At 49.4% G+C, this 14,234-nt stretch overlaps 1 pseudogene; it reads left to right on the plus strand.

Annotated features, from left to right (window-relative positions):
• The first annotated feature begins 9,383 nt into the window (after nt 1-9,383).
• Nucleotides 9,384-12,790, plus strand: LOC123190435 (disease resistance protein RPP13-like; annotated as a pseudogene).
• The last annotated feature ends 1,444 nt before the right edge of the window (nt 12,791-14,234 follow it).

Here is a 14,234-nt window from a genome sequence, read left to right on the forward strand (position 1 = left end):
GAGCATGAATATGATTAGATCATGTTCATTGCAATACGGTCATTCATTTAAGTTAGAAAATAATGGTTATTCTGTTTACATGAATGATACCTTTCATGGTCATGCACCCTATGTGAATGGTTCATTGAATCTCGGTCGTGGTAATACACATGTTCACGCCAAAAGATGTAGAGTTAATAATGATAGTACCACATTCTTGTGGCACTGCCGCTTAGGTCATATTGGCGTAAGATGCATGAAGAAACTCCATGTCGATGGATGTTTGGAGTCACTTGATTTTGAATCGCTTGACACATGCGAGCCATGCCTCATGGGCAGGATGACTAAGACCCCATTTTCAGGTACAATGAAACGAGCAAGTGACTTGTTGGAAATCATACATGCTGATGCGTGTGATCCAATGAGAATTGAAGCGTGCGGTGGATATCGCTATTTTCTCATCTTCACTAACGATTTGAGTAGATATAGGTATATTTACTTAATGAAGCACAAGTCTGAAACGTTTGAAAAGTTCAAGCGATTTCAGAGTGAAGTTAAGAATCATCATAACAAGAAGATCAAATTCCTATGATCTGATCAATGAGAATATCTGAGTTATGAGTTTGGCAAACACTTAAGACATTGTGGAATTGTTTCACAGTTAAAGCCACTTGGAACACCACTGGGTTATGGTGTGTCCGGACGTCATAATCGAACCTTATGAGATATGGTGCGATCTATGATGTCTCTTATCAATCTACCATTTTCATTTTGAGGTTATGCGTTAGAGACAGCTGCATTCACTTTAGATAGGACACCATCTAAGTCCGTTGAGACGCCGTCGTATGAACATTGGTTTGGCAAGAAACCAAAGTTGTCGTTTCTTAATGTTTGGGGCTGCGATGCTTAAGGCTTCAGCCGGAGAAGCTCGAACCCAAAGCGGACAAACACATCTTCATAGGATACCCAAAGGTGACAGTAGGGTATACCTTCTATCTCAGATCCGAGGAAACAATTGTTTGTCGCAAAGAACGGGTCCTTTCTCGAGAAGGAGTTTCTCTCGAAAGAATTGAGTGGGAGGAAGATAGAACTTGATGAGGTTGTCGAACCTTTATTTCAACCAGAGAATGATGCAACACAGAAAGATGTTTTCTGTGGCACCTACGTCTATTGAATAGGAAGTTAATGATAGTGATCATGAAGCTTCGGATCAAGTTGCTATCGAACCTCGTAGGTCGACAAGGATATGTACTACTCCTGAGTGGTACGGTAATCCTGTCTTAGATATCATGTTTTTAGACAACAATGAACCTACGAGCTATGGAGAAGCGATGGTGGGCTCGTATTCCGACAAATGGTTAGAAGCCATGAAATCCGAGATAGGATCCATATATCAGAACAAAGTATGGACTTTGGTGGACTTGACCGATGATCGGCAAGCCATTGAGATAAATGGGTCTTTAAGAAGAAGACGGACGTGGGCGGTAATGTTACCGTCTATGAAGCTCGACTTGTGGGAAAGAGTCTTTTCACAAGTTCAAGGAGTTGACTACGATGAGAATTTCTCACCTGTAGTGATGCTTAAGTCCGTCGGAATCATGTTAGCATTAGCTGTATTTTTCAATTATGAAATCTTATAGATGGATGTCAAAACAAGTTTTCTTACCAGTTTCCGTAAGAAAAGTTGTATGTGATACAATAAAAGGTTTTGTCGATCCTAAGGATGCTAAAAGGTATGCTGGCTCCAGCAATCCTTCTATGGACTAGAGCAAGCATCTCGGAATCGGAATATATGTTTTGATGGAGTGATCAAAGCTTTTAGGTTTATACAATGTTTGCTAGAAACTTGTATTTACAAGAAAGTGAGTGGGAGCACTACAACATTTCTTATAAGTATATGTGGATGACATATTGTTGATCCGAAATAATGTAGAATTTCTGGAAAGCATAAATGGTTGTTTGAAGAGTGTTTTTCAAAGGAAGACCTGGATAAAGCTGCTTACATATTGGGCATCAAGATCTATAGAGATAGATCAAGACGCCTGATGGTACTTTCAAAGAACGCACACCTTGACATGTTTTTGAAGGAGTTCAAAATAGATTAGTCAAAGAAGGGGTTACCTGAGTTGTAAGGTGTGAAGTTGAGTAAGACTCAAAGCTTGACCACGGCAGAAGAAAGAGGAAGGACGAAGGTCGTCCCCTATGCTCTTGTCATAGGCTCTATACGGTATGCCATGCTGAGTACCGCACCTGATGTGTGCCTTGCCACATGTCTGGCAAGAGGGTACAAAGGTGATCTAGGACTGGATCACCAGATAGTGGTCAAAAAAAATTATCCTTAGAGGAATAAGGAAATGTTTCTCGGTTATGGAGGTGATAAAGAGTTGGACGTAAAGAGTTATGTCGATGCAAGCTTAACACCTATCCGGATAACTCTGAGTAGAGATACCGGATACGTATAATGGAGCAATAATTTGGAATAGCTCCAAGTGGAACGTGGTAGGAGCATCTACGATATAAAGTTTTGCGAAATACATAGGGATCTGAATATGGCAAGACCCGTTGACTACAACCTCTCTCACAAGCATAACATGATCAAACCCAGAACTCTTTGAGTGTATATCACATAGTGATGTGAACTAGATCACTGAGTCTAGTAGACTCTTGGATGTTGGTCACATGGCGATGTGACCTGTGAGTGTTAATCACATGGCGATGTGAACTAGATTATTGACTCTAGTGCAAGTGGGAGACTGTTGGAAATATGCCCTAGAGGCAATAATAAATTGGTTATTATTATATTTCATTGTTCATGATAATCGTTTATTATCCATGCTAGAATTGCATTGATAGGAAACTCAGATACATGTGTGGATACATAGACAACACCATGTCCCTAGTAAGCCTCCAGTTGACTAGCTCGTTGATCAATAGATGGTTACGGTTTCCTGACCATGGACATTGGATGTCGTTGATAACGGGATCACATCATTAGGAGAATGATGTGATGGACAAGACCCAATCCTAAGCCTAGCACAAAGATCGTGTAGTTTGTATGCTAAAGCTTTCCTAATGTCAAGTATCATTTCCTTAGACCATGAGATTGTGCAACTCCCGGATACCGTAGGAGTGCTTTGGGTGTGCCAAACGTCACAACGTAACTGGGTGGCTATAAAGGTTCACTACAGGTATCTCCGAAAGTGTCTATTGGGTTGGCACGAATCGAGACTGGGATTTGTCACTCCGTGTAAACGAAGAGGTATCTCTGGGCCCACTCGGTAGGACATCATCATAATGTGCACAATGTGATCAAGGAGTTGATCACGGGATGATGTGTTACGGAACGAGTAAAGAGACTTGCCGGTAACGAGATTGAACAAGGTATTGGGATACTGATGATCGAATCTCGGGCAAGTATCGTACCGCTAGACAAAGGGAATTGCATACGGGATTGATCGAATCCTCGACATCGTTGTTCATCCGATGAGATCATCGTGGAACATGTGGGAGACAACATGGGTATCCAGATCCCGCTGTTGGTTATTGGCCGGAGAGTTGTCTCGGCCATGTCTGCATGACTCCCGAACCCGTAGGGTCTACACACTTAAGGTTCGATGACGCTAGGGATATAGGGAAAGTATGTACGCGGTTACCGAATGTTGTTTGGAGTCCCGGATGAGATCCGGACGTCACGAGGAGTTCCGTAATGGTCCGGAGGTAAAGATTAATATATAGGAAGTATGGTTTTGGCCACCGGAAGTGTTCCGGGCATCACTGGTAGTGTACCGGGACCACCGGAGGGGTCCGGGGGTCCACCAGGTGGGGCCACCAGCCCCGGAGGCCTACATGGGCCAATAGTGGGAAGGGACCATCCCCTAGGTGGGCTGGGGTGCCTCCCACCAAGGCCCAAGGTGCCTCCAAGAGGGGAGGGGGGCAAACCCTAGGGCAGATGGGCCCTAAGGCCGACCCCAGGTGCGCCTCCCCCTCTCCCCCTTGTGGCCGCCACCCAGATGGGATCTGGGGGCTGCCGCCACCCCTAGGGAGGGAACCCTAGGTGGGGGCGCAGCCCCTCCCCTTCCCCTATATATACTTGAGGTATTGGAGGCTGCAAGACACACGAGATCCTCTCCCTCTTGGCGCAGCCCTACCTCTCTTCCTCCTCGTCTCTCGTAGTGCTTGGCGAAGCCCTGCTGGAGTCCCGCGCTCCTCCACCACCACCACGCCGTCGTGCTGCTGCTGGATGGAGTCTTCCCCCAACCTCTCCTTCTCCCCTTGGTGGATCAAGGCGTAGGAGACATCACCGGGCTGTACGTGTGTTGAACACGGAGGTGCCGTCCGTTCGGCACTAGGATCATCGGTGATTTGGATCACGACGAGTACGACTCCATCAACCCCGTTCACTTGAACGCTTCCACTTAGCGATCTACAAGGGTATGTAGATGCACTCTCCTTCCCCTCGTTGCTAGATTACTCCATAGATCGATCTTGGTGATGCGTAGAAAATTTTGAATTTCTGCTACGTTCCCCAACATCGCTGTACTCGGCGATCGCCGCAGCACGTTTGACGAGGGCATCTTCCGCAGCCGCCAGCTCCGGCTGGGCCTCCGACCGAAGCGTGGCCAACCGGTCTAGATCCAGCCCCGGGTACCACGCCTTGACGAACTCTAAGGCCCGGCGCGCTCCAGCCCGGGCCGAAGAGCCCTTCTAGGCCTCAAGACGACCAGCCGCGACCTCCAGCCAGTTGGCCGTCAGGCTGGGGGTGCGCGAAGCCTGCATGTCCGGCCAAAGGGCGGCAATCGCCTGGGCACCGACGCGCTGGAGCCGGCGCAACATCCGGTGAGCCGGCCGGAGGCGAGCCTCGATGCTCAGGATGTGCTCGTCAAGAGTTCGGGAGGCATCGGCGGCGATCTCTGCGCCCTCCGCCCTCCGACCTTCACGGTCAGCCTCGATGGCTTGGATGGCAGCCTGCGACTGCCCAGGGAAGAAGTCTGCACAGACACGAAGAAACGAAGAAGCAAGTAAAAAACCAGGAGTCGGCACGATCTAAGTCGGCAGCTCGAAGAAAGAAAATAAAGAGGCTCACCATCAACGATGTCTTCAATCTCGTGGAAGCCGGAGGACAGCAGTGCCTCCTTGTCAGACCAAGAGGAGCGCTCGCTCGCGAACTCGGCCAAGAGGGCGGTTTCCGTCTCCTCCGCCTCCCTCCACGACTTCACAAGCAGCTCCTTCTGCTCTGCCAACTGAGTGGCCAGCAGATCACGCTCTGTGGCAAGCTTGCTGCACTCCTCCCCTTTGGCGCGCATGGCGGAGTTGGCTTCGCTCAGCTGCTGTTGAAGAGCAGCGTTGGCTCCTGAAGGAAAGGAAGAAAGACAACAGTCGTCAATACAGTGGGTCGCCGGGGAGATCCGGCCCGGCTGCTCAGCAGCCGGCCCGAATCTCGGGGACTACAGCCCGCGGGTGCGCTACCGCGTCCCCGCAGAGAAAAAAAGGGGGACTTACTCCGGCTCTCCGCCAAGTCGGCGGTCCGCTTGCCCAGCTCTTCAACGTTACGGTTGAAGGCAGTGACGCGGAGGTTGTGGTAATCCTGCGACAAGCATTTCAGACAAAGTTAGTACCCAGAAGTTCATCAATTGAAGTTCCGGGCCGCCTGCTCAGCAACCGGCCCGAAACTCGGGGACTACACCCAGTGGGTGCGTTGGCGCGCCCCATAGAGAGGAGCAAGAAAACAAAGACCAAAGGAAAATAACATACCCGGACGGCTGCCCGTGATGCTAGGAACGCCTTGGTGCAACTCTGGAGAGCGTCGCCCTCAGCACGGAGCTTCGCCTGGACGTCCAGGAGCGCCCGGTTCAGCGGCCCTGTGCCGCCTCCTCGCACCCACCCAACAGGTGCGGCGCTCGTCGCTTCGGCGTCTGGGGCCGCCGAGCTGGCGGTGCCGGCTTCCAGGGGGCGGGGTGCCGAAGTCGCCTTCTCCAGACGACGGCGCGTTGGCGAGCCGACTTGGAGGAGTAGCCTCGCCACGGCCTCGTCTTCGGTCGGCGGCACCGGAGGGTCCGCTGGCCATACATGCTCCAGATCCTAGCTAGACTTATCTTCAAATGGGCAGGCCACTCAGGGTCAACCCACATAGCTGCATTTAGGCCTTCCTATTTGTTAAAAAAAATAGTTCACTGCCAATATTCAGTTCTCTGCTAAAATTCATATAACTTTTAGCACTGAATTTGTAGAATTACTAAACTAAAAAGATGCAACAAATCTTCTTCAAGAGCAACACTCACTTAAAAATATTCAGTTAATTGAATTTTTAACATTGAAAACTGAACTTTTAACACTGAATGGAATTCAATTTACTGCAAAGATTCAATTAACTTTCAACACTGGACAAAATACAATTTATTGCAAAAACTAGCAAGATGCCCGTGCATTGCACAGAACATCAAGATGCATTTTTTTACAAAACACCTGTTGTGATTGACCCATGCAGGAGTAATCCCATGTATAAAAACTAATGATATCTCGAGAATTTTATCAGAAAAATGGTATCTCGAGAATTTCATCAAAAAAATTATATCTCAAGAAAGATGAGAGATAAGGTGAGGAGGAGTGGGGCGTGGTGGTGACTGATGATCGGACTGGGCAGAGGCATTAGGATGGACGGCGCCGGCAGCGGCCACCATGCCAGATTGTTCTAGAGACTTCCTTTTTTAATTGCTCAACAATGAGTTTGTGGGAGATAAGGATGAACGAGGCAAGGCCTTATCTGTAAATATGGAGAGTGGTGCGGGTATCTTTTGTAAAATTGTCATAGTTTGCTTTCTATCCGTCAGATATAGATCGGACGGTCTATATTACAAGATGGCAGGCACACCATCATCACCAACTCGGTTTTTATAAGAGTAGAGATACATTTAACTGCAAAAGTTCGGTTAACTTTTAGCACTCAAGATCACAAAAGTTCACTGCAAGTTCTTCAACTAGCTGCAAATTCAGTTAACTGTCATTTAACTACACAACTGACCAATTCTTCTATAGAAGCACAAAAAAGCACATGGTAATGCTAAATCATTTAGCTACTCACCTTCTATGCATAAGCTAGGAATCCCCTCCCGCTATCCACTGATTCAAAGGCCACTAGTTTCTCATAGACGGCTCCATGCTCACATCTAGCAGCTAGATCTGTACCTAGGCCTCTCCTTTCAGCGCATAAGATGGTGGCAGGTTGCTAAAACGAAAGGAAATCAGCTTCAATGCTCACTAAAATTCCCCATTTCCCAACAAAACCCTAACCCTAGCTGCTCGAGATAGAGAACTAAACCTGGCTGGTGACGGAATCACCGTCGGATGAGCTGGTGGACAGATCGTCCCAGGAAACCATGGTGATGAGCCGCGGATGAGCTGGTGGCAGCGAATGGCGATGAGTTTCTACCTCCAATGGCATCGAGAAGGAGGGACACAGAAAGGGAAAGGGGGGAGCAGGGGGCGTACGTGAATGAAGAATCAGACGAAATTAATTCAGATAGGTCGTCCTGCGGGTTAATTAGTGAAAATGACAAGGGGGTGTCTATAAAATGTGCGGCAACCACTGGCTCGGGCCAACTGGTGCCACTTGTCTCGCTGTGATTAGCTTTGGACTGAATTGCCACATTGTGAGCAAGTTATAGGATGGTGGAGTTAGCATTTGCAAGTTCTGTGACTAAATTATCACATTGTGTGCAAGTTCTAGGACCTCTTATGCTTTTACGTCTACACAAGATTGCCACACTTGTGGATTCTCTGCCTTGGGGAAGCAAAGGCAGTGAGGAATAGTGCCTCTACCTTAGTTGGAGAGCCGTTGGATCAAAAGAAAGCATCCAGATCAGACGAAGTACTGTAGCATGCAAACTATTCACGTGGTCCTGTTTAGATCACTGTTTAACGGTACTGTTCAGGTCCTATTGGATCAGATCTGGGCGGCCCATTATTAATCCAATGACCGAAAGATTAGGAAAGTTAGAGGCATTGTTCCTCTGTGCGTTCGCTTCACCATGGCAGAGAGTCCATAGCCGATTGCCACGCCATCCTTGCCCATCGTCGGCACCGACCATCTTTGTAGTAGCAGTAGCTATGCACCTATAGGCTCTTTCTGAGGAGCAATGCTACATCAACGAACTTTTACAGGCGTTTTATGGGGTGAGGATTACTTGGCAATCTGTGATTGGATCAAGAGGGAGGGAAGGGCCCCACCCCGACCTAAAACGAGGGGAGGGGCAAGTTTAGTTGGTTGGGAGTGTCCGTTGATTCCCCGTATAAGCCTGTCGATGTAGCATTTGTTTTTTGCTTTCTGAGTGTTAGATTAGTTGAGTTCAAGTCTACTTTTTCTTGACAATCAATACCATGATATATTATAGTAGCAAACTGTACATGGAAGAGATACATGAGCTGACTTCAGGGATTACAAAATAAAGTCTAAAAGAAACGAGCAAATCTTCGAGATCTTCAAACTCTTCTTTCTTCCATGACACAAGCTTGTATTTTCTGAAGGCAGCCATATGAACATAACAACAGTATCAAACCATAGACTTGTAAATACTAATGAGGGTTCTCCCATAGTTTTAGTTTGAGCCGCAATGCCAAGGATGCGATGCACGCACGCCACCACTAAAGTAATCAACCAATATCAGCAAGAGTACCACCAGTATTTCAGGGACAAAAACCGAAACAACCAGGCTGACATTGCTGAGAGCCGAAAGTATGAATCACCATTGTCGAGGACGTAGGAGTTGGGACAGATACTGAGAGGATCCTCCTCGCGGCGACCATGAGAAAAAAAAATCGAAAACCGATCAGGCGAAGCAAGATTTGAAGGACCATACCTAGATAAATTTAATCTTCCAACACCACCATTGACGCCGGGAAAAAGATTTCGTCATCGAACGAAGGAACGAAGAAGACGATTACCAAAACCCCAAATCAATCTAATGAAAACATTACTATTATTAAGAACTCCACACATAGACCGGGTTCCCCAGCCCTCCTGACATCGGTAAGGCCGACAGGAGGAGGGGGAACCGATCTATGGTGAAGGCGGAGATGGTGGCGCCGGCTAGGTCTTTTTCAGTAGGAGGTGGCGGCGACAAGAAAGCGTCTCCACAGTTCAAAGCCTACTTTTAATAACCCAACATTATGTTCGGCCCCTCCTGTTTTGTGTCTACCCTTGTCTATTCTGCATTGTAATCCTGTTTAATCAAACTTAATTATCTCATGGCTGTTTAGAACATGGTCTCACGCGTGTGTTAAAATATCGGTTTCGCCAACCTAGCTACGTACATGCCCCCTCAAGTCAAGTCAAGTCAAGTCAAGTCCTCCTCCACGTGACGAGAGTCAGACACACACTCCACCATTAACGACCGCTGCCCAACTCTTGCCTAGAATGAAATTCTTACGAACTTACCGCGAAGTATCCCCACATCATCGCTCAAGCAAATGGCCGTAGCAGTATTGCAAGCTACTCGTACTTATTAGAGCCTCCGAGGTCGTCTCCGAACTACGTAGTAATTCCTCGCTCTAGTTCTGATCTCCGTACTGTAGATTCATCACGGGTTGCCCAGATCGGGAGATACTTCGTTCGATTTGTCAGCCCATTCGTCCCCTAGCGGCCATCCGAGACTGCAAGCTGAGCTGAGCCACCCGGCCGGCAATGGCGGAATCCGCGGTGGCCTCGGTGGTGCGAGCGTTCGGCACGCTGGCCGCCAAGGAGGCCGCCTTCCTCCGCGGCGTTAACGCCGACGCCGACCTCCTCAGGGCCGAGCTCCGCCGCATGCAGTGCTTCCTTCGCGACGCCGACGCCAAGCGCCGCGCCGGGGGGCGCGACAGCGAGCGCCTCAAGAACTGGGTCGTGGACGTGCGCGATGCGGCGTACGACGCGGGGAACGCGCTCGAGGAGGCCGACTTCCTCGCGCGCCACCGCCACATGCGGCGCGGGTTCTTGGGCGCCCTACCATGGCTCGCCAATCTCGCCGCGCTTCACACGTTCGGCGTGAAGATTAGGCGCGTCCGGGCCAGGATCCGTCAGATCTCCGACAGCGCCGTGGCCTACGGGATCACGGACCTCGGGGAGGCCAGCGCCTTGGCTGATGTCGAGGAGCAAGAGGTGACGCCTTATGACCTCAGCTGGAACAGTGCAGATAGTGATTTTTTTGTTGGGTTCCACGAGGAGAGGGATGCTATATTCAAGGAGTTGTTGGATCCTGAGATTTCGCCGATTTGCGTCGTCTCCATAGTTGGGATGGCTGGATCGGGCAAGTCCACCCTCGCAAGGAAAGTTTACAACGACCCACGGGTTAAACAACACTTCCATTCCTCGTGTTGGATTTCAGTGTCCGAGAATTACAGGTTTCTTGATCTGATCAAGGATATTGCTACGAGTGTCCTGGGCATTACAAGGGAAAATGTAGTTACTGCAGAGCAGTGATGGTGGGGCAATCAGTGGTGGCAAGTGGAAGCAAATGACCAGTGAAAAATTGGAAAGTATGGGCGAGGAAGATGTCAAGGAACTTCTGAGCGATTTCCTGGCTCAAAGAAAATTTCTTGTAGTATTGGATGATGTTTGGAAGAGTAGTTCTTACGATAAGATAAGTAAGATCCTCAGTGTCTTGCCGGATGTGAACAATGGTAGTAGGATCGTTTTGACCACCCGAGATATGGATGTCGCAAGGCATGTCAACAGGAGAAGCAGCATTCATGAGAAGAAGCTTTTGGATGAGAAGGAGAGCTGGGAGTTGCTTGAGAAGTGGTCCTTTCCGGAGTACCGAGATGTAAGCAGTGCTGATCGATCACGGTTGATGGAGATAGGGAAGAAATTGGCAGTGAAATGCAAAGGGTTGCCGCTTGCTCTTGTGGTCTTGGGAGGTTATCTTTCTAGGAACTTGGACTATGACATTTGGTCAGGATTGGTTGGTAATCTAGACTGGGAAGCTCGCAGGAATGATGAGCCATTCTGGAAGATCATAGATAGAAGTTACAATGACCTCCCAAACCATCAATTGAAATCATGCTTTCTTTATCTAGCCTCCTTTCCAGAAGACTATGTCATCCGTGTAGCAAGACTTTGCAAGTTGTTGATTGCTGAAGGACTTATTCCACATCGGCAGAATCGGACAATGGAAGATACAGCCAGAGAGTACATAAAGGAGTTGGTACAGAGGTGTATGCTCCAAGCCGTTGAAAGGAGCAAGTGGCATGGCTCGATAAAGAGTGTGGTTCTCCATGACGTGATTCGTGAATGGGCTATTGCAGAGGCAAGGAGGGAGGGGCTGTTCAACATATGGAGCAATCCGACAGATTGCGATCAGGCACTCTCTGATTCAGTAACGGCTTACCGAGTTGCTCTCCATAACTTTGCTGGACGTACTGAGATTAATGTGGCCATGCCCAAGTTGCGGACCTTGTTGGTGTTTTTCAATTTACCGGCAGTATCTGTACTGTGCAGGCTGAAATTTCTCAGAGTGCTTGATCTTCACGGCCTAACAGGTATCAAGTTATTACCATCTGGCGTTGGCATCTTGATACATCTAAGATATTTTGGATTGAAAAAATGTGGATACAGATCGGTTGGCGTTCCTTCCTCAGCTAGCGATCTCTTAAACTTGCAAACCATGAGGCACTGCCACGGTTCTTTTGGGATATTCCAACCATGAGGCACCTGTATCTTGGTGAGGTCAGGCGCTGGGTTCCTCCGGAGGTTGGATGGCTTGGCTCGTTGCAGAGTTTCTACTTTTGTGAAAAAACACAGATGCGTGCTGTGAGCGGGCATATGACAGTCAAGGAACGACGATTGGCTGAAAATGGAAACAAACACATTGCTCGCAGAAACGTGAAAAAATGGGCAGCCTTATTCAGAGCTTTGGAGGGAATGGAGCAGCTCGTGTTCTTACACTTGGAGAGTTGGAGAACACAAAGGCGCACCAAATGGCGAGGGCGGGTCTTCTCCACACAACTCTTCGGCAGCATTTCGCGCCATAGGCATCTTCAAGTGCTAGAGCTCGCCGGAGACTGGCTGTGCGGGGTTGGCCAGCTAAGCAAGCTCCCTCATTGCCTCAAGAAGCTCAAGCTGATAGCGTCTGAAGAACTGAGTAAAGACCCGATGCCTGTGCTGGGCATCCATCCGAATCTGGTGGTGCTTGTCTTGGAGAGCGCTTTCAAAGGGAACGGCATGATATGCCATGCAGAAGGGTTTCCTAGACTGCGCCACCTGACATTTGAACACGTCGGGCGTCTCGGGTCTTGGAATGTCGAAGCTGGGGCATTTCCTTCACTAACCCATCTGAATCTTAGTGTATCGAGCTTCCCCGTTGTCCCTCCTCTTGGCCTGTTTCATGTGACTTCGCTGCAGACGTTGCTGTTGAAACAGCACCCTATGGACGAGAGCAGTATTTGCTTAAGTACTGTTGGCAAACTAGAGGAGAGGGGGTGCGAGGTCATCATCAAACGGTTGGGTTAATCATGCCAAACTATCCTTGTCAAAGTACTGGGTTAGGGAACTTCAGTGTACTCTTTTCTTTTCCTCCCATGATGACTCCTTTGATTCCTTTGCAAAAGATCAGCTAGTTTGTAATGGTCTCATCCTTTCTTACCGGGCTTCCTGGTCTCATCTTTGTTGACCCAGCATTTGGATAACTTAACCTTGTTTTATTTTCACTCATTTTGTAATGTTAGACCTACTACCTGGCAGTGGCACACAAGATTTTCAGATCTTTGTTATGAAATGCAAGTGTACGGCATTCCATACTTCTTTCAGTAGTGCAGCAGCATAGCCAAATATCGTTCTTGCTTGTGTCTTGCGATTCCAGATGTGCAGCAAATACATGGATGCATAGTTGTTGCTCTGGCTTAGCTGCCCGAGAAACATCTGTTACATGCTTTCTCCCAAGTCCCAATGGCATGTTTTGTCTGTGCAGCTGATGTGCAGTAGAAACAATTGTGTTCAGTGAATGTTGTTGTAAGTACTGAAGCATGAACAGATTTACATAGAAGCTCTCTATTTATCATTATTCTGTATCCGGTTTGCTTTATTTTGATTTTTGATTTTTTTGGAGGGATTTGACATAGAAGTGTTGGCCGTTATTCTTTTATGTCCCACTAGGCGTAATGAATTGAAGTGTTGCTGTTAACATGATCATTGAACCACTGAAGTGAAGATCAGTTTGGGGCTTTGGGCACCCAAAGAACCTCTGAGATGTAAGAGCATCTCCGCCCGTTGCCCCCCCTAGGAGGCGCTAAAAATCGCCGCCTGGGGGCGTACCGGCGTTAAACCGCGTGCTGGGGGCGTGATGCTCCTCAGTCGCCGCGCCATGTTTTTTTTTAAAAAACAAAATCCGGCACAAACAAGGTGCAAATTTAACCAAACTTCGAAGAGTTCATAACATATTTAAAATATTTTACAAAAGAAGAAAAAAACACTACTAGACCCGCCGTCGCCCTCGCCTATCCTCGCCGCCCGCCGCCTTTGAAGCTTTACATGCCGAGGAGCCTGTAGAACTTTGTGTAGTCGCCGCGGCTGCCGTCCCTGCTGCTCCCCTGCCCAAGGTCGCCGACGCGCGGCGGGTTGGACGGACCGGGGGCGTCCTCGTCCTCGTCGCTGTCGAGGATCACCACGCCGTTCTCGTCCTCGCGCCCACGCTGGCGGGCGGCTATCTCCTCCAGGCTCGGCCCTGCCGGACCATCTCGTCGCGGAGGTAGTCGTCCCGCGCCCACTTTAGGGCATCCTCGTCGGAGAAGCCGCGCCGGACTATGGCCTCGTACTCCGCGGGGAGGCCGGGCTCCACCTTCGGCCTGACGAGCCGGGCGGAGGTGGGGGAGGGCTCGGCGATGCGGACGCCGGAGCTGCGGGTGCGCTGGTTGATCGGCGTGTCCTGGGGCTCCAGCTTGACGGGGAGGAGGGAGGGAGAGCCGGACGAGCGGCCGGACGAGGAGGAGGACGCCGGGTCCATGCGTCTCGGCGTCCACGAGCTCCCACACCGGCGGGAGGAGGGGGAGCGGGGTACTCCAGCCTGGGCGTGTTGCCGCCCTCTATGTACTCGAGGACGGCCTCCAGCGTGCGGCCAGGCTCGCCCCACCTTTGGCGGTGGCCGTCGGAGTTGAGCCTTCCGGAGGGCACGACACCGTTGGTGGCCTTGAGCTGCTCGGTGTGGCGGCGACGGAAGTACTACTCCCACAACGGGCTGTCGGGGACGTACCTCAGCCCTTCCCTCGCCGCCTGCGGCAGAGAGGCACGGATA

This window comes from Triticum aestivum, chromosome 2A (genome assembly GCF_018294505.1).
Source record: "Triticum aestivum cultivar Chinese Spring chromosome 2A, IWGSC CS RefSeq v2.1, whole genome shotgun sequence".
In the NCBI taxonomy this organism is placed as follows: Eukaryota; Viridiplantae; Streptophyta; class Magnoliopsida; order Poales; family Poaceae; genus Triticum; species Triticum aestivum.